The sequence below is a fragment of the Zonotrichia albicollis genome, chromosome 3, assembly GCF_047830755.1.
Source record: "Zonotrichia albicollis isolate bZonAlb1 chromosome 3, bZonAlb1.hap1, whole genome shotgun sequence".
In the NCBI taxonomy this organism is placed as follows: domain Eukaryota; kingdom Metazoa; phylum Chordata; class Aves; order Passeriformes; family Passerellidae; genus Zonotrichia; species Zonotrichia albicollis.
In genome coordinates, this window is record NC_133821.1 from 112,536,028 (window position 1) to 112,557,907 (window position 21,880).

Here is a 21,880-nt window from a genome sequence, read left to right on the forward strand (position 1 = left end):
CACTCTGTTCGCCCAAAATGCCACAGTTGCTAATTTTGTCTCCCCAGAATCAACTGGTTGTTCCAATTTTGCCAAAACGGCAGTCCAAAGGTGTGGCTGTTTTGCAAGTTCTGGGGAAATTTCAGGGAACTTAGAAAAGATCCACTTAGTTAAGAATTTTAATTCTTGCTTGGGGGCCTTCTGGCCACCTCCAAGCAGTATACTCTTTAGAATATAATAGACCTCCTTCTGGGATTTTCCCAAACTAGCACCCATAAGTGCCTTTATAGTACAGGAACTGCCAATACTATAAAGGGGGGAAAATTCCTCTGATGGTACAAACCACCACCTGAAAACAACAGAAAGCCACTTTCCACCAGCCCCTGCCTCCCCCCTACTGTCCCCAAGTCTGGGGCTTCAGTAAAAGGAAAAAAAATTCAAGGAAAGAGGGTGGAAGGGTGGGTCCCCAAGGCAGGGCATGCACCCCCAGGGAAATTTTAAAAAGGCAAGGGGGAAAGTCGGAAAGGTCCCCAAAGCAGGGCCCGACCTTACCTAATCCGGTGGCAGCAGCAAATGATGAATCAGGAGGGGTATTTTCGTCTCCGGAACCGTCCTCTCTGGGTGCGAGGGTTCCCGATTCCGATCCTACAGGGAGTGCCGCTCCTACAACGGAGCCTGCCCCCCCCCGAGGTAGTGCAGCGTCCACTGGAAACTAAAAATTCCACATCCGAGGGGTCTGTTTTGATTATTTCAGGCCCCAACGTTGGTCCGCCACACCGCGCGGGGGCGTGAACGGCCCTGGAATCCGGCTATCTGGTGAGGGGCGAAGGCCAGGGCCCCTGCGCATCAGAAAACAGCCCCCCTCGGCGGCTTTGGCCTCGGGCTGAGCTGGGGGGATAGCTCGGAGCAGCGCGGTGAGAGACGAATCAGGAGGCGACCACTTGCTGGGGGTAAACTGTCGGTTTATTACAGAAGAACCAACAAAGAGTGGAAAACACCCAGCAAATGGCCCCGAACAAGGGGCAGGAGAGGGTTTTAAGGGAAAAGGGGGGAAGAAGGCAGGGAAACCCGGCTATCCAATAGAAATACATATTTGGAGGTACGAAACATAACTGATACACTAAAGTAACCAACTGTTATAAATCATAGGAGGGGCTCCGGGGCTACAGCCAACCATACCTCCCAGAGAAAGGAAAATTCTCGAAACCTGGGAGGAGAAAAAGAGTGATTGACTGACCCCAAGGAGGAAACAACTTTCACTTTATAAGAGAAACCAAGGGAGGAGCAGTTTCATTTCCATAGCAACATAACTGGCAGGGTAGCAGCAGGAAGTAATACAGAAAATGGGGGGAGCAAACTAACGAACTTAAGAACACACCACAGCACTATGGATTGAATAAATATTCTTTTTTCATGAGACTATCTTTCCTTTTTTTGAGAGAAATCAAAAGAAGACTGATTCTCCTAATTCCAGTATGAGAATCATGTTAGAATTTCCTGAAGTATAGAGATTATTTTCTTGCCAGAGAACTTGAATATGATCAGGTTCCTTCTTATAGATAAAATTCTTATCTCTTTTTCATAAATATTTTCCTGGTTTTTTTCTGCAGCCTCATTTAGTTAGTTTCCAAAAAGCAATTCCACAATAGTTATGTATGGGGTACCCTCTTGTCTGCAACAGTAAAATCCCCAGTGATAAACCCTTATGCTCTGCACTCTAATACATTAAATATCTCAAGGCATGTAGTCATAAATTGTTCACCCAAGATTACAAGCAAAGTTGACAGTAGAGTGGAAAACCCAATGAACCCAATCATTAGCTTAACATTCTTTTCTTGTTATATGAATAAAAAGCAAATTTATTATGTTAAATGTCCTACTAAAATGTTCAGAACCCATTAAGTGCTATTTTCAAATAGCAGAATACATGCTCTTATGTTACAAAACAAATACATTTTAGTAATTTTCTCTTGCAAGAAAGAATTCTGGTCTACTCCAGTCTTATACCCAATTAGTGATCTGATCTGCATCTACTGAAGCAAATGACAATGTTTTGATTTGAGGCCAGCAGTTCATGATCAAGCTATAAAAGCTATATTGTGCCCTGAGTGTTAAGTAAGAACAAGTCTTCCCTTGTTTCTTTCTCCCTGAAAAATTCCTGTTCTCTGGAACAAGACTCATTACTCTTGGTTGGTTGCCATGGTTCTCTTTTCTTAGCAAAGCTGTTGGCTTGTTAATAAACAGAAACAAAGGGATGATTTCCTATTTTTCCCACCTCTGGCCACTGATAGCTCAATTAAGGTATAGACTTAACATCTCACTATTATGATGTGTGATGAAGTGAGCATGCAAATTTAAAAATCAAACCTTTGAATTCTTTGCTGCAACTACCCTAGAGGTACATAATCTTTCTATATAAGTAATTCATGGCAAGTTTTCTTTACCATGCTTTGCAATTAAAAAACAAACAAACAAATGAAATCCCCCATCCACAAAATAAGATGGGAGCTATCCCTAAGGTTCTGCAGAGTTCTCCTCAAGAGCAGAGTTGAAGTACCCCTATGCAGAGAATCAATAGTGTCAACAGGCTTTGTGGAATTGTTTTTGAGTACACATTAGGCAAATTACACATGCAGTAACATAATGTATACTGACATAAAATCTGGTATAAAAAATAACAATGGAACTAATGTTTAAATACTCAGACACTTTATTTCATAGAATCCATTGCCAGATGCTGAATTGAAAGGCAAAATATAGCCTACATAAATGTGACTTCCACAAATAAGCTGAATACAATCAATGCTATTCCAAGTGCTAACAGATTCACTTAAGTTGGCTTTAGAAATGAGTTGTGATTATTTTCAGTATTTTTAGTTATTTTCAGTAAAATTGGAACACTGTGTTATTTTATGTTTCTTAGTCCAATTAGATGAGGTTTGCTCTGTTCAAATTTCAGTGGGATTCTTGTGGAATTATATATGACATCTGAATTAACACTGGAAGAATTCATCATGATTAATGTCATTATAAGAAATGCTGAAGGGATTAATAAGGATTTCTTACTTGTTGCGAAGTGTAAAAACCCTAGGGGCTCTGCCATCGAAGAGCACTGGGGTGGCCTCATCTAGTCAGATCTTTTGGATCAGAGATATTAAATAAAAACATCTGTAAACTGCTACAAGATTTATATTCCTCCTTTCTGATATAATGATGTTACTAACTCTATTGCACTTCTGGGGCCCATTTAATTTAGCCCTTTCTTCAGAAAGTACTTAATAAAAATTTATTGTATTAATTATGATATTTCTAGTACATTATGAATTTATAAGCTCGTCACCACCTGTAAACTCGTCTCCCAGTTGCCTTGTAGAGGCAAAACCAAAACATTTTATGTATCATTAAAGTGAAAATTCCAGTAGTCTTAGTGCTCTGGGCTTGTCATATAGCACTCTGCAGACATGTCAAGAGTTAAATTTGCTGCCATTTGATTTGCGCCTTCCTTCCATTTGTCTCTTATAAATGGGGACCAAATAGCCAAGAACCAAATCTCTCACACATAATACTGTCTGGTTTTGACATTGCAGCTATTTGAGATAAAGACTACTGAAACATTGCACTTATTGAAAGAAACTGTATATAGCTATGCTTTGTAAGTAGTTATAATTCTTATACTGGCAGGGGTTCAAAGTGGCATCATAATTGTATAAGTAACTTTAGGAAGTACCTAAACCACAGAGAAAAAATGCCTTTGAATTTGATAAGATTTCTGAGAAAATCTATAAACTCTTTTGAGAGAATAATATACTCATTCATGTGTGTACATGAGGCAGACTGAACATTAGGCTAAACTTTTAAATTATTCTTACATGTTTTGGGAGGGTTCCTCTTTGAAAAATACAGTTCTGGTAGTCTTTTCTATACAGTTGTGAATGTACCATGACTGCAAAGGATCCTCTTAGCAGGTAAGGACTCCTGAGTCTTTCTCTCCAGGGTATAGTCATGGAGAAATGAGTACCAGCTGTCTTAATCTTAGACTGAGTCTTAGCCTGGCTACCTTTTGTTTCCTATATTATTTAATTTCTTAAAACTCCCTCTGATGCACGAACAGGTAGACTATTTTCAGAGGACAGTAAATGTTATAAACTTCAAAGTTTGTTGAAGTAAATAACTCCTTGGACACTTTTTTCTTTCATCACTGATAACAGAGGGAACCTAGATGATTTTCATAGACCACAAACTTAGAGGTGTTATTCAGCTACCAGAAGATATCTAAGTAATGACACCAGAACTGCACCAGATCATGCGAGACTTGCACGACCAGAGATCACAGAAGATATTCTAGGACATTTAAGCATTCATCCTTTTGCAGCAGAATACCATCCTTAAATTTTAGATGTTGGGATGGCATGAATCCAATCCTGTCTCATAAATTATATACAAAAAAATGTTATTAGCACTCTCAAACAGTTTAGAGGAATTTTCTTATTTCAAGCCTTTATCTCCTGCCTCAGGCAATTGTACAGTGACACAACTAATTCTCATGAGGGACATTTCCAAAGTTCTTGGGTTTTTTTCATCAGTGATCTTGTTAAGAACCTTGAAATAGGACTCTTCCATTTAAAAGCTAGTATTCAATGTGAGTATAAAGATTGCATGGGGGAAAGTTCTCAAATCCCAGTGGGAAAACTTGACCATCCAACCACATGAAGACAAAATGGATCAAAATATATTCTCTCCTACCATGGAAAAAAGCTCAATTAACCTTTCTAAATGAAGCTTTCCTGTGCTTCAGTTCTGTGTTTCTGTGGACCTATACCTGGCCTCTCCAAGATCTAAATCAAGTTTTATGTTTTTAAGATAAATTTATAGTAAAGAGAGTGACGATGCTTTTACCATATAGAAATAGCAGCTTGTTGTATTATCCTATCAATCCCAGTGTGATATTACAATTTGTATAGCAGCTCCACACAGGACAGATGTAAATGGTAAATCTAGTGGTCTTAACTGTTCATTCTTCCTAGGAAAGTACACTTGAGATGACACAATAAATCCCTTCACAGTCCCAGGAGCCAAGAAATGAGAATTATGACATATGAAGAACAAATATGGCCTTTACAGTGTTGTAAATGCATCATAAATTATACAGATTTTAGTATGTAGTTGTACAAGGTTATAAAAGGTGTTTTATCCTACAGGTGTGAATGATGTCTGACATTTTGTTACCTCACTATTTGTGTGTAAATAAAATAACTCACAAGTGAAATCAGATTTTTAAGACCTAATGGTCCATTCTGTACATCACAGAAGCTTTTGAATAGTGTTCTACTTCAAAATAAAAAAAAAAAAGCCACCTGTCTTATCTGTGGACTGATCTGCACAAGGGTTGACAGTGTGAGTTACAATAAGAGCTGGAAGTCTGCATCAAATCATATAGAGAGTAAGATGGGCAGCAAAGCTCATATGGGGAAGGAAGATAAACTAGATTTGAAACATAGCACAAGGGTTGTTCTGTAAAAAGGTTTCAGAACCAGCCCATAAAAACACAGGGTACCAGCCCAATTCAGTTTTCAAGGACAGTGGGAAGTATTAGCTGGCTTAGTACCCTCTACAGTGGGAATATAACATTAAGAGTTGGTAGCCAGTTCGTCTGTCAAGAGACTGGATTCTCTGTAGTTGAAAGTAGAAAATGGGCATTGTGAGAGAAGGGAAGAGTATAAACAGGCAGGAATGTGGTCAGTGCTACAGGAAGATATAAGGAAACTGTGACTATGATGCCTCAACACATAATTCTATTTTATTTTTGTAAACTTGTGATAAAATTTTGCTTTAATGTTTGGAGTCAGCATGTTGACACATTCCAATAGGCAGTTTGTGTTACTTGAGAAATGTTCCATCATCAAAAAACAGAAATGCCACATTAAGTATTAGTGTGGAGCCTTATTTTCCAGAATTGCAAATCTATTTCTGCAACTATAATGAATACAAATAATTTTTCAACCTTTCTGGTTCTGATCTCATGCAGTACAGTGCTAAGAAACTACACAAATAATTTTATTTGATTAACAAAAGGATATTCAGTTGGTGAAGGCAATATTTAATTTAAAATATATTCCACATATTGTGGTAGCAGTTTTATCATCTTCTTAATATTACAAATTACCTTCACTGGTCAAATCTGTAATTTCTGCTTCCCAGAGGAAAAAACCACCCTTCCTGGGTCAGTGGAAGCATCAGCCAGTTGTTGCTGCCAGCAGCAGCAGTAATGTGTACAGCAGTATAGCTGTGTCTTACTGGAGTAATGCTCATTTTTGTGGTGCCCATACCTGTTGGATGCACAGGCAGAGCCTGGAGACAAACTGACACTCAGGAACTAAAAAGAGAGAAAGTAGCTTGCAGGTATGAATAAAATACAACTTTTTTTTATTATTTAATAAAAGCTTGGTGATACAAAGAAGTAAAGAAAGAAATTATAAGGCAAAATGAGTATTCCTAAATAAGTGAACCATTTAATTCCAGTGGATGAGCATCTTTCCAGAAAAAAATGCAGTTTCTGGAAGATAGCTTAATAGCAACTTGATATTTTTGCTCCCTTGACATGCGTATTGGGTGTTTCCCTAAACGTTCATTCGGTCACTTGGTTCCGAAACACAGAGACCACACCAGCAGCACAAATATTAATCCTGTTCAGTGTTCAGTGACTTTGAGCAGTGAATACATTACATCTGTGGTTCAAGTTTTGTTCATGGAGACAGGTCAGAGAATGCTTATTGAGCTATTAGCATTTGCTCCAAGTTCAGATTAGTTCAAGATGGATATTGCACTGAGGGACTTTATTCTCCTAAAACACCATTGAGAGCAAAAGCAAATGAGGAGGAAGAATAGCATAAGAGAAGATGCTGAATGGTCATAACACTCAGGTTGGAGAGAGGAAGAGGAAGGGAACTGAAGCAGAAAATTAAATGGTCTGATACTGACTTTGAGTAACAGCTGTGGGTCACCCTGAATCTTGCTGTACTGGAAATGCACACACAGTCACACCCCCAGCTGTGATCAGTTTTGTTAAGGTGCCAGCCATTTTCTCTGCCTTTGTCTGTTCTTACATAAATACACATCCTTAGGCTGGCAAGAAACCTCTAACCACTTAAAAGACTACTCCATGATAAAATTACCTTCAAGATATTTTGGAAAATTTGGATATTTTCTTCTCCTTTCATTAACTCCTGCAAAGTTGGTCCTCCTGTGAGTTCTTCACTCATCAGAATCTAATTATTATTACCTTCCATTCAGATTTGGCTGCCTGGGTCTAGCTATCAGAGGTAGTCTCATGGGAAATCAGACTTGCTGAGATATTTGTTAGCGCTGCCAGTTACCTCTCTAGTGGGAGGCACTTTTTTCTGCTTTCATTAACTCTTTTTCTCTTTTCCTGCTGACCACTCTTTCAAACCCACAATCACTGTATACCCACGGTGAGCTGAGGCAGCAAAACACACAAGCCATGGATTTTGAATTATAAAAATTATAGCTGGAAGAGATCAATTAGATTATCCTACTAGCACTGCAAGATTATATCGCACTCTATGGTTTTCTACTGTTTTATTCCACCTAATTTTAAAACCTGGAGGGAGAGGGCTTCTGCACTTTCTTATAGAAGACTTTCCCACAGTTTAATATAGCTTACTGCTTATAGGAGGATGTCTTGTTTTCTTTTTCATCTACATATCCCTCTGCATAACACATTTCCACGACCCTTAAGTTACTTTATTTTGGAAATATTTGAAATCAAACATTCTTCCTTGATGGTGTGTCACTATATGGGTTTTGTTGTTCAGAATAAAATAACAGACAATTGCTATGGAACATATAAAACATATGAAAACCTTCTTCTATTCTCTCTCAGGTGTATCTGTTGAAAGGGTACTTTTCCACTAAAATTACTCTTATCAAAGAAAGTGTGAGGATTCTTGAAAATAATTTTTAAAAAGAAATATTTTTAAATTTCTGTATAAAATGACTTTTCCTAGAGAATAAAAGCTTGCTATACTCAGCAGTTTCTTTCTTTGTCTTTTCCTCACCTTTTATTGTTAACATCTATGCTGCCTCCCTGATCTGTCCTTGACAAAAAATCACCACCATGTTCCTCAGCCAACTCATATGCCTTCTTCTCCCTCATCCACTTCACATCTGTTCTCATTGCCCGCGATTTCCAGTCTAGAATATATTTCATTTCAGCTTTGGCACACTGGTGTCTGAAGTCTTTTGCTACAGTGCAACTAGTACTAGTAATTTCATCTTCTCCTTTCCCATATTTAATTTAATTTCATTACAACTCCCTGTTTCATACCTAACAACATCACATAGATTCAACTATTGATATTGTCTTTCTGTGTCTCCTATTCCACATCCAGTTCCCTGCATGAACACTTGTATTTCACAGCTCTCTTGAGCACTTTCCATTCTTCTCCTTATCACCACTTTTTTCCCATTCCCTGTTCTCTTATGCTGGTAGCCAGTGCTGTGTACTTTTTCTCACCTAATGACCTTGGACTATTCTGCTCTCTCTTCATTTTTGCTAGCAAAGATCTGTGTCCCTACAGTCTTCTCTTAATTACTGCAGCTACAGCTGTCTATGCTCCCAGACTCTGTTCATTTTTTTTCAAGGCTTCTACAGTACCAATACACCTTGCATTAGAAAACATTTATCATGCACATGTATTAATCTTAAAGTCCTTGTGCAGCTCCCAGCCCGTGCCCACAAGGTCCTGTCCAAAGCTCATCGTGTACTTCCAGATTTTATTTGAATTTCATCCTTGGAAAGACCATCTTCACTCTTTCTCATGCTTTATTTAGTGATCAGTCTGCACTCCCACTTCAAAAAACATTTCACAGAGTCATAGAATGGTGTGGGTTGGAAGGTGCCTCAAAGATCAGTTCTAACCTGATTGCCAAGGACACCTTTACCTAGCCTATGTTGCTCAGAGACCCATCTGACCTGGCCTTGAGCACTTCAAGGGATGGGGCATGCACAACTTCTCTGGGCAACCTGTCCCAGTGCCTCACCATCCCCATGGTAGAGAATTTCTTCCTAATATCTAATTTAAAGCTACTTTCTCTCAGTGTAAAGGCATCTCTCCTTGACCTGTCTTGTCACTACATGCCCCTGTAGAAAGTCTCTCTCTGTCTTTCTTGTAGGCTCCTGTCAGGTACTGCAAGGCTGCAGATAGGTCACCCTGGAGCTTTTTCTTTTCCTTCTCCACTATTTCCAAGCAGGAGTGGTCTCAATCTGTTCATCCCCCAGCCTGTGTTGTCCCTGGGAATAGCTCTGACCCAATTGCATCCCCTTTCATTTGAACTCAGACTGTGTGATATTCCCATGAGCTCACTCTGAATTTGTCCAGGTCCCTCTGGATGGCATCTTGTCCTTCAGGTCTGTCAACAGCACCACTCAGTTCTCCTTTGTTTAACCAGGGTTTCGGCTAATCTTTCCTAAGCAATTTGCCATGACCAGTGTCCTACTTATTCCTGGTTTCAGTTTGCAAATACAGGCATAGGTGTCACCATGTATGCATCAGCAGGGCATCGACATTACAGAATGAACAAATAGACCAGCCTGAAAAGAGTTTGTTAAGAACAACAGGGAGTCAGGAAGAAGCTACTCAAAAAAGGAATTTGTAAAAATAATTGAATGAAGTGAAATGAGAAAATGTTTTCTTGAGAAATGAGCAAGAAATGTAAAATTTTTGCTGCATAAATATCACTACTAGTATTTTGTATGTAATTAAATGCACGAGAAAGAGTCTTTTAATACATGTTTCTATGTTCAACCTCTATAAAGAGTGATTTCTTGCTACTTTACCTCTCATGTGGGTATTTCAAAAACAAAAACAGGCCTCAACTTGGTAAATCAAGCAAACCATTAAGAATGTTCCTATGTTCTACTGAAGATTTTGACTTAAACATGCTTCAGAGTTTAATTAAATCACTATTACATTTTTTTCATAGAAAATACTGCAATTTCTACATTTGTTTCAAAACACCAAACCAGTAAAACCAAGCAAAATAATTAATGAAAGCTTCATCAGCTGTTTTTATATTTTTTAGGCAACAATATTTTTCTTAGAAAAAATATTTTCTTCAGAGAAAGAAATGGTTTTAATCAAAAACACTTTCAGCTATGTCTAAACCCGATATCTTTCTATCCAGGGGAATCAGAAAGTACTTTGTACTGAATGTAATGTCATGAAAACACTGCTACAGTTTATATTACTTAAATACTATTCTCAGAAATATTATCTTTTAATTTTAATTTTTTATTCTCATGGGACAGATAAGAAACTGGAAAGAATACAAATGAGAATGGTTTCAGAGACAGGCATGCTTTGTCATTTGTCACTGCCAAAATCCATCAGTAATATAGTATCATGAGAGGGAACTGTTGAAAGGCTAAGAATTTTACTGGAACATTTAAACATGATATTAAAGTGAGATTTGAAGCAATGCCCCTAAAGAAAACTAATGCTTACTTTGTTAACTGCTGTGAAGCAAGAAAATGTAGACAGGAAGCCACCATTTATCTTCTTTTTGTTCCCAGGGGCTCCTTATGCTAACCTGCCTGACTTCTTAAAATTTTCAGCTTACTTGATAATATTACAGGCTTGGGAACATTTCACTGGACCGAAGAGCAGGACAGTAGGAGCTCCTTTCTACTCTCCTCCCTGACCTGTGGCAGGAACAGAAATTGCTGCTGATTCCCTTGTGCCCCTTCTCAGAGCACGGGTAGCTCCTCACGGGCCAGAAAATCAGCTAATAAGTGGTGGAAAGGAAATAATAGAAAAGGAAAAAAAATGAGGCAGAAAAAGATTTTAATATCAGCAGTTTTTCAAAGGCAGACATTGTAGTCATCTATTTAACCACCCTCCTCCTCCTGTTTTTCAAACACTCAGTCATGAAGGCAGAACCTAATAGAGTCTTTGAACTAATTTAGTTTCTGTAATTTAACATGGCTCATTGACTTGTGCCTGTGGGATTCCTGAGTGGTCTCTCATCCGAGTGCTAAGCTGGCCCTTGAGTACTTAACTTGAAGACAAGATCAGGTACTCTCAGATGGGATGACTGACTTTGCAACAGTCCCATGTCTTTTTCCCTTTAAAATTGGTTGTGAAAAGGCTAAAGATTCACAGTATCATGAGGACAGAGGTTCTTCATCAGCAGGATAATGAGCACATTTCCAAGAGCTCTGGAAAATATCATGCTTCGTAGTTGATTGGTTAAGCATTAAAATACCCTGGAGAGATAGCTGATTAAATGTTATTTTCCTTAAATCATGAAAATGCGATCATGAGGAGGCAGAAGAAAATGAAATATCTAAAGCACCCAAGAATCCATGTCAGAACTCAGGACATCTTCACCATTGTTGATAAGGTTTTGGGTTGGGCCATACTTGGCTAGTAAATGTTTTCCAATTCCAGAAGGCATGAAATTTAGTGATAAATGACCAATATTTTAATCAGATATGAGATTATGCTATGTCCAGATACACTGTAGAGTGTGAGAACCTGGAGGTGCTGAATACCTTCAGGCAGAAGTCATATGAGGTATGAGGTATTATTATTACTGTACATTATTACATCCATTCTGTGTTCCTCTGTTTCCCAGCAGAGCATACTACTTGTGAAACAAAATTATTTGATTTGTCTTTTTGTCCATTGTAGTTTTGACACTTTCCAACTTTAAGCAGATAAGCTTGCCATTTATCCCAACTGATCTGCCTCTCCTTAGTGTTGTGCTACCATGTGTGCAATCAGTGGCCCCATAATTATATTCCATAAAAAGCAGAAGGGCCAACTGCACCCTGACTTGCTTGATGAGCTGATGCATTTTATGGCAACTGAGCAGAGGGGTGGTGTTTTCAGATATGCCCTCTTAAGTTACCTTCTTCCACCAGCACACTAAAAACATCACACAAATTATCAAACAATTTCAGGGCTGCTCGACAATTTGCATTATGAGATTAATGATCAAATGGGAGTACCTTTTTCCAGTAGCAGGGGAGGATCAATCAAGGTCAAAATACTGTAAAAGAGCAGTCAAAATAAAGCATAGAGAAGGTAACCATGTCTTTGCTGTTATCAACAGTGAGGATGCTTGGTAGCTGGCAAACAATTCAGTTTCAGTGTCAATATTTTTCAGCTTGTATAAAGCAATTTGAAAGTTGAAAGCTTTAAACTTCCTCTCTTCAGTTGTAATGAGAAATTCATTGACTGCTGGCCATTTTGAAAAGTTGGTGCAGACCAATACGAAAATATTCCCTGCATCCCACAAAAGGCTGAGCTGGTGTAATCAGAACTGGATTTGCACAGCTGAGTGAGAAAATAGCCCTATGATGGTTCAGATTTGGGAGACTGTTTGGTCACAAGGCCCAGAGGATTTGATTCCTTGACTGCAAATATTTCACTTATGGAATCTCAATCCTTTAAATAAATAGTGGTCATCTGACTGGGAAAAGCTTTAGAAACCATGTTCCCCCCAGTAAAATTCAGTTGCCTTTTAGTTCCCTTCCACAGGATCTTTATTTCTGGGGTGTAGTAGCTCCTTTGGCCGCTCTCCTCAGTCCTGATTCAAAGTCTGTGACAAACGGAGGAAGTTTCTCTGCTGATTTAAATGATTGCTGAACTGGACTTTGTTTGTTGCTTTTGTTGTCACAGTGTTTTTCTTTGTAAAATACAATTTGATTGTTGAATTTTCTTTCCCTCTCTCCCTTTCTTTTTCCTTTTCTTCACTTCCTGTTCATTTTTTTCCTTTTTCTCCTTTCTTCCCTTTTTTCTTTTTTCCCTTCTTCCCCTCTTCTCCTTCCCCTTCCATCTTCCCTTCCCCAGTCTTCCCTTTCTTTTTTCCCCTTTTCCCTACCTCTCCCCCATTTTTTTTTTAAGATCATAGACATTATCTTTCAGTTATTTACTCAATCAGGCTTTTCTCATTTTCCAGCAAAAACTAACAAGGAGACTTTTCTCACAAGGTATTAACACAGATCAACACCAGCAGAATGAAATTAACACCATTGGGATGAAATGAACTCAGTAACTCCCATGTCAATAGATATTTGTTCTTCCAGAACTTTTGTTTAACTCTCAGTCTGGAACCTTTTGTACTGATTGCATAAGCTTCTAAACAACTAAATTAAATGTTTCTCATCATCTTTGATATAACAGATGTCTTCTTTTACCTTTACTCATTATTTTTTTACTATATTCATTAATCTACATTCATTATTTATATTCACTGTGGGAAGCTGCTGCTTATAGTTTTCTTTCAACATCCTCTCAGTTTGAGGATTTTTATTTCTGAGACTTTACTTACTGGGCTTTAGCTAGCATAGAGTCATGGAAATTGTTAATCACTCTCACTTCTAATATAATCTCATCTCTATTCTGCATTTACAATATTTTCTACATTACAGCAAAGTTTGCTATGCTAAACTGCTATGCTTGCAATCCTGTCAGAATTGTCTCTTTATATGGAGAACTTTCCTTTTTTTCTTGAAGAAAATTTGTCCAATGCTCCCCTATTTGTTAGTGTCCCTAGAGATACTCTATAGAAGATTTTCAGGATTTGTATTTTTTTGAGGATATCTCTGTTTTTCAGAAGAGGCCTAAGCGAGCTGCCATTTGATATGATGTTCATAATATTAAGCTCCATATTTAATGGATCGTGCCAAAGCTGGAGAAAGGATTGTGCCAAAGGAAACAGACAGTTCTTTGTGAAGGAGCCTGAAACAAGAGGCAGCTGTTTGAGATGAGGGGCAGATATCCATGGCTGGTAGGGATGGAAAGTGCTGAGGGTTATCAGTATCAAATTGCAAAATCAATATCCTCTTACACCAGCTTCATGGGAATGACACCAAATGGTTCTTGATTTCTTAGCATTGTTTAATTATCACTTAGTTGGAATGTCATGGGAAGCACATGATAGATGTAGACTGTGCTGAACAGAGTCCAGTTTTGTGTTTGGTTGGTGACAGCCTTGGTGACAGCAATAAAGCCATTCTTCTGTAAGTGAGGAGGGTGGAAAGGACAAGTGACAGAGCTGAAGAATCAAAATACTGGATTGGGCTACTCAAGATAATTTACATGCATAGACAATATACATATTTGTTCAGGAATTTGACAGCTGGAGGCAGCCAAGCAGTCATTGTCATCTTCTTTGCTTTGCCAAATTCCTATGGCACCTACTGGGGTGAAGTGCTAAAGATGAGAGAAAAAACAAATGGTACTTCGTGTCTATATACACATTCCCACACAGCCACAGCCACAGCCACACCCCTTCAGCATGTTAGAGACAGCACTAGAAACCCTGTATCTCTGAGAATTCTCCTGTCTGTGTCCAAGTTCTGCCACAGACAGCCTTTTGATGCATTGAAGATAAATTAAGTTTTACCAAGGCTTTGAGAAGTCTTTAGTGACTTTTGGTGTTTCCTTTAAGGGACTGAATTTGAATGGAAAGTCAGAAGAAAAACTAAGATTGATTCGATGAGGAAAGTGGGACAGAGAGTAAGCAGGCTGATGAAGAAGATCAATGAAAAATTGAGGTAGATTTGTCAAGTAGCCTATAATGCTAATCAAGGCACACAAGCCATTATTTTTTTATGATGGTTTACTGATTTTATTTTATTTGTGAGTACTTAGCTAATTCCTGGCATCTGATTTGCAGGAATGATGAGCATCCTCTGCAAGGATGATACCAACAGGGGTGTGTACAGAGCTTATAAATGTGAAGCAATGTTAAGTCCTTGAAAAAATAATTTGCCTAGTGACTTAAATTGGCCACTTCATATCTGTGGATACTGTGGACTTTAATCTCTCCAAGCGTAGCATCTCGGCTGTGAATAGAGGAAGTGTTTCGAAAGGGTGCTGTGAAAATGAATGCATTATAGAGATGAGTTACACAAAAAAGCCCATGAGGAAATTAATAACTCTGTCTTCTGAGCAATGTTATAATTGTGTGCAATAAATAAGGCCAAGAGCTGCACAGTGAAGAATAAGGAGGAAACAAAATACTGAACTGCTGCTCATTAAATGAGCACTGTTTCATCTGCACACTGAATGAAGTAGAGGTCCTCTGGGAAAAAAAATGTGACTATGTAATTAAAAAATATACCATCATGTATTCACATGAGGGAGACAGATTAAGGCAACTTGAATTCTGACATTTTCATATTTTGAGTGCCTTCTATGCAGATTGTTTTGCAGACCTTGGAAACCAAAGCTTTACTGGTTTGATGTCCTCAGATATTCTCTACAGGGACTCTTTAATCAATCCAGCCAAACCTGGCAAATTTACAAGGGCATTAAAGGAGACATTCAGTTAGAGGTTAACTGTGTAAATATAAGTGTGTTAGAATAGTTGGTGCCTAGAGAGAGTAGGTGTCTAAATTCCTGGTACAGCTGGTGAAGACCTAGTATCAATTCAATTGTCTGCACAACTGTTCAGTGCCTTTTGGTATAAACTGATATAAACCCAACCTGGTTTTCTCCTGCCACTAAAGGATCATCTCTCCTAGGTCCTGTGTTCAGTTTGCTTAGCCAATGTGGTGGCCAAATGCTTCTCAAATACTGGTGGACTCCTGACCACAGAATTATGATCTGAGGACCTTCAGTTAACAAAGTTCAGGGAGAGGATTGATGTCCCCAGATGCAAATTTGTCAGCTGGACCATTCTCTAGGCTTAGCTGTCTAGTTAGACAAGATCTCCGTTGAATAAAATTGAACCTGAGAGATATCATGTTTCCTTAGATGCCTAAATATGAATATCTAAATTTAGATGTCTTTTTATGACATTGAAACGTGTTAGGTACCTGAAAAAAATGTGATGTTCTTTTATTGTACCTCCCTGTGAGAATTACAGGGTGAAATCAGTCATTATCCATTATAACTCAGCAAATCCCTCATCAGTTAACATGTATACATTAGCTGATCATTTGGGATGCACATAGCACCTAATTAGCTGTAGTGGATATTCTCTTTTGTGCAGATAGAAGACAAAACATAGGTAGTGCACATGGGAGGAAACAGGGGAAGGAGTTCTGAGAGGCACAGGAAACAAAAAGAAGATATTGTCTGTTGATATGAAAAGCATCTGGAAGTAATGCACTAAGGGTGTTAACATAGGATGTAGTATTGCAATAAGGAGTAGATGATGCACAAAATATATGACACAGATCAGTTGGAAATATGGTTTGATTGATTCCTTGGTTCACAGACAATTTTGTAACAAATTTAATTTTGGATAGTTTTTAAGTAATTTGTTTTCTTTAAAGAAGCCGTGTGAATTCTTTAGCTTTAAATGTGACTTTCTGTTTTGGAGAGGTGCTGCCAATTGCTCACTTTGACTCAGGTGACAGGTAGGTAGGAATACAGCAGAAATATTACTTCTCTTAAGGAATGAATTTTTGCCAAGAGCTCATGCCTAAGTCTGCCACTGTAGTATCCTTTTACTTTTTAGCATTGAGACCATATAGCTTAGCTTGAATTCAAGAGGCTTTGGGTAGATCTCATAAAGGCTCCTGGTAAGGTAAATCTCCTAAATAAATAATGTGCAGGAGTGAAGGAATGAATACCTTCAGGTATTATCTAAGGAATGTTGAATTGTTTTCAGCACTGTACCAGATTTCATTGGAGTCTCTGTACTTGTCCATTGCCCATCAATATGTTCAGTTTCTCAGATTAGGTTATTAGTTTGCTGAAGTTACCAGTAGAGTCCTCAAAATATCAGGATAAGAATTTAAAATAAAACCACACAGATTAAATAATCTGAATACTGTTAATGAGACATCCATGGGATCTTAGGTATTTTATATATATAGACTGACATTTTCTAGAGGTGGCACTTCCTTTGCTGTCAAAGGTAGGTGGAAATTCCTCTTTTTGATATCTACTTCCCCACTCCACTCATTATATCTACAAGATATCTTATAGATATTACCATCCTCTTCTTCCATTACATTTGTTTTTGACACTGCATCTCCCAAGTTTGCTCAGCAGCCAGTGTGTTTATGCCACCCATATCCCATCTGTCTCTTTTCTATATTTTATTTGTCATTCATTGTGTCCTGCCTCACTTCTCCCACACACTTTACAAGGTTCTCTTTTTATGGATGTTGTCATTGCTTGTAACATTTTGTACTCCTGGCTGTCCCATTTTCCTCCCTGACTCGCCAGTGCCTGAGACCTCCATGTGTGTCTGGTCTATTATGTGATGGTAGAAACTTGAGAAAATAAAGTAGTGTTTCAAGTGATGCAGCAATTAATCAGTTGTGGAGTACAATTACTATAAAACTCCCATGCAAAGAACCTTGAGCAATATTTAGTCACCGTAATCTACTTCTGTCATTCAAAACCAGGACTCCGACTCAGATAGTTCCTGAGCCTGGTATAGAATCAAAATTATGCTACTGTGGATAATTCTTTTGAGAGGAAATTTAGGTACTTGATTCTGTTTTTCAGGCAATTGGTCCCTTTCCATCTTATATTACACCCTGCTTGGATTGTCAATGAATTTCTAGCTTCAGCAGCAGCAGTCATTTTAGGTAGCACATCCCACTGTGGGCTGTGTATGAAATTTATGCCTTTGATTTTTGTATATAAAGCCTCACTATTGTGGCTGTAGGCATTTTATAAATCTCAAAATGAATAACGAAGATATTCACAGCCCACACTCCCACACTCCATTATAGATATGCTACAATCAGCTGGGAGTCATGGCATTTATCAACTGCTGAAGGATAATGCAGTTTATCACTTTTTAATGAATTATTTTCTGTACTGCTCATTTCCAGAACAGATAAATACAGTCAAGGACATCCTATATCAGGAGGGAGTTACAGTGAAATTTCTTCTAAGTTTAATGACATTTAGCTGAATCCTTCCCCACAGCTTACAGTTGTACTGTGGTGTGGAGGCTGGTGCAGAAAGATGATACAAAGCATAGGTGAAGCATGTTATTCTTGCACCCGCCATAAAAGACAGGATCAAAAAAAAAAAAAAAAAAAAAAAAGTGTGAAGGGCTTCTGCTCCCTGGAGGGGATGAAGGGAATTGTAGAGTAGAGCACTGTCCTTTAGGTGGTCATCGAGACAAGAACAATTTGAACTTACAGCTTGAAGAGGTTTGTGCTGCCACTTATAAAAACAATATTATTTTGTGATATTTAGACGTTAATAATTCAGACAAGGTTTTTGAGTAAACCTTCACAAGTCCTCCTTTCAAATATAAATATTATATTTCAATTATATAAATATATTATTTGAAACAGAAGCCAGACCTCTCTAGGAGATGACTCTTCCATATGGCTGCTGCTTTCTGGAGTTGGAAAGAAATGCCAAGACATCCCAGGTCTTCTAAAAGAAAACCCCCCCAAAACAACCAACCAATCAAAAAAAACCCACCAAAAACCTAAGACAAACAAATATTCATACTAAATAAAATGTAAGTATCAGAAATTTCAAAAAAAACCTCTTAGTGATATGACTTTTAAAAATATATGTTCAGTACAGTGTTTCAGCTTTGGTAAAATGAGGTGTTGTGACAAAAATTTGGAATTAATCTGATAAACTCTCAGAAGAATGTTATTAACATTTGAAACTAGAACCTTTTCAGATGTATCAGCACTGGCATTCCTAGAGATGTGATGAATGACTGCTCCGTGTTATTATCTAGATATTATTCAATATATCACTGCTTGTTTATTGATGTAGTTGTTGGCATTATGTCAGAATTTTATTAGCGGGAAGTTAGGAATATTTTACATACCTCTTTTCAGTGATGCCCCTCACCTCAAGCTGGCTTGTATTTTTTATCGTTTAATGAAAGTGCATGGTAAGAGTTTCTAATTATTTAAATTTTTGGTTATGGATATTGTCCATGTTCAGACACTGAATTTTAGGTTTCCTATGTACTTCATCAAATATTCTGATATCATTACTCATGCTATTAATGGTTCAAGCAGCTTATTTAATGTATGATTTTTTATGTTCTTGCATACTTCTCTTCTGTTTATTTGAAACTTTCTGGTTTGGGCCATGATTCTGTAATGCATTATTTTAGACATATAACTCATATAACTCTAAAGGATTGAAGCCATTCAGATTTCCAGAAATTTACTGAATAGTTCTCAAGATCAATGCTAAAAACAAAATCGTCTTAAAATGTAGTTGTCTAGAATTTTTTATATTATCTTAATAAATTATATATAGAAGAGCAGTAAATATTCTTCCATCTAGCATACTTTCTCCTTATAGGTTAAAACATGGTCACATTACTTATTAAATATATTCTTAACTACTAAATGCCTTAATAGAATTAATACTGAAAAATGCTATTACTAATGGAAAAAGTTTAAGACAAAATGTTACAAATAAATATATACTTGTGAGTTTTCAGTTTTATGTTATCTTGCCTATTATGTTATATATTTTCAGACAAGTATGAATAGGATAATATTTATATATACTAAAGAGTTACATAGGAAGATAAATGAAAATAGTTTGTGATTTGCAAATAAAATACTCAGCATGAATCTATAAAATCTGTGGAATTAACAGCAGTGAAGTTTTATGGAGGCGCTGGAGACAATTGAATGTTAGCAGGTTTTGAATATCTAATTCCCTTATGCATATTTTGATACTTGCGTAGTGTCAAAAGGTGTATTCTCTTTTCCAAGGTCAAAAATATTCTAAGACACTTTATCAGATATTCAAATTATTCTGCTTTAGTTTAAATATAACTGGTTTATTTAAAAAATGTCTTTCTCTTCTAAAGGGAGATGGGAAACCACATTTGATGAAGATCTTGTAAAATATGCCTCAGCCTAAATATATTTTTCCTTTCCAGTTATGAAGTCTTTTACCAGGGGGTATATGATGGAGACTTGAAACACGACTCCAGTGATATTTGTATGGATAGCAACACTGTAAGAAGTCTCCCATGGCTGCAAATTGTATCCTTATAAGAGTACTTCAGGATTTGAAAATATTTAAGTAATCACAGTTTTAGAGTTATCATCTGGTAATGCCTGGGAATTGGTGACCCAAGGGACTAATTCCAAACATTACTAGAAAATGACATTGCTCATGTCAGTGTGGAAGTGCCTTGGTGAATATAAACCATAATATAAAAGCATTTGCAAGCAATTTAGCCATCTGCTGTTTCCTGTCGATACTGTTTAAGAATAAGCTCATAGCTTCACAAAACAAGTCAATGTGCCAGCACCTGAGGTAAAAGTCTTTGAAGTCCCAAGAGGATACAGTCTTTTTTTTCCCCCCCATCTCAGAACTTAACATTGTCTCATGATGTTAATAGAGAAAGACTGGAGCTTAAACCTACATATGGAAGCTGCTTTTCTCAACTCTCCATCTTCCTGGACCAGAGAATTAGAAAAGTATCCCTCCTGTCCCCATTAATTCTGCTTGCTGCTAGGGTGGAAGAGAGCTACCCCAGAGGGTGGCTAAGGCAAGGAAAGAGATGTACCCTGAGGTATGGTGTGGAGTTACCACACCAGATCTATTGAAGTTGGTCTTGTATGGTAATAGCATGCAGTGGTTTATTGTCATTATGCATTTCATTACTGTGTCTATTTTTCATAATTCCTTTTGTGTTTAGTTTTGCAAGGCTGACTCATCCAGGCTCATCTGTCCCTCTGGATTATTTCTGCATGAAAATCAGCTTCAAGACATTGCCACTCCTGGCCAAATGAAAAACATGTCCTCACTAGGCCCCTCCTTTTCTGTGATCTATTCTGACTTCAGAATTATTTTTGAGGTTGTGAATGGCTGAAAGCAAATTAGGTCATATTTTTTTTTCCACCTCAGACAGTTACTGGGTAAAAATCCTGTAATATGTTCCTTTGCTAGACGTCTTCAGTCATTTCACTCCTTTTTTCACATTGGCTTGAAACATTGCTAAAATGAAGCATGATACTGAGTAAAATTAAGTTCCACAAAAGTTATTAGCACAATAGTTCTATGCAATTTGTTCTTTTACACCTAATTCTTGTTCATAGTTTTCAGGTTGACATTGATTTCTGTCTCTTAACAAACTTAAATTCCTATCCCACTTTGTTTTTGGTTACATTACAGAGTATTCATTCATTTCATCTCAGTTTGCTTGGTCACCAGCTGTGTTATTGAGTGCCTTTCATAAGAAACCCTAAACATGTGAAAATAACACACCACGGCTTTCTTTCGCCTTCTTATTCAATGCCATATTTGGAAGCTCATTCACAGACCATTGGGAGGTTCATTCATAGCCCACTGGGAAAGGTTAGGACTATAATTAGACCTTTTTTTTCTCAAGCATTTCAGCAATAGAGTGCATGAAGGTTGCTAACAGTTTTCTTTTAATTGATCCCTGGTGATTTTACTGTAAAGCTGTTAACTTGTGCACTGGGGACCCACAACCCACGGGCTCCTTGCACTGACATTTGCAGCAATGATTAGAATGTCATTGCTTTCCAATACTTCATTGTTATTCAGGGAGCACTTGAAATGCCTTTTACCTCATATTGCAATGGAACACACATTTGCCACCACACACACATACACTCAAACACACACACACAGGCTTTTCCATTTCAGCACCACAGGCCTTTGAAATTGGATTTGTTTTGAACATCCAGCTCAGTATTGCCTTTCTTTTCTTCACAGTGACACTCTCTTGTCTCTCATACTAATGGAAACAAAGCTAAACCACTCACTCTGCACATAATAGTGGACCCCAAGGGCTAAATGTCTGTCAGTATGGAAAAGCATGAAAACAAAGAAATTGTAACTATTTGTGTGAGTGCAAGAACTAATGTTCATCCATGTCAATACTCTCAGGTCTTTGAACATGAAATCATTCATTCAGTTTCAAC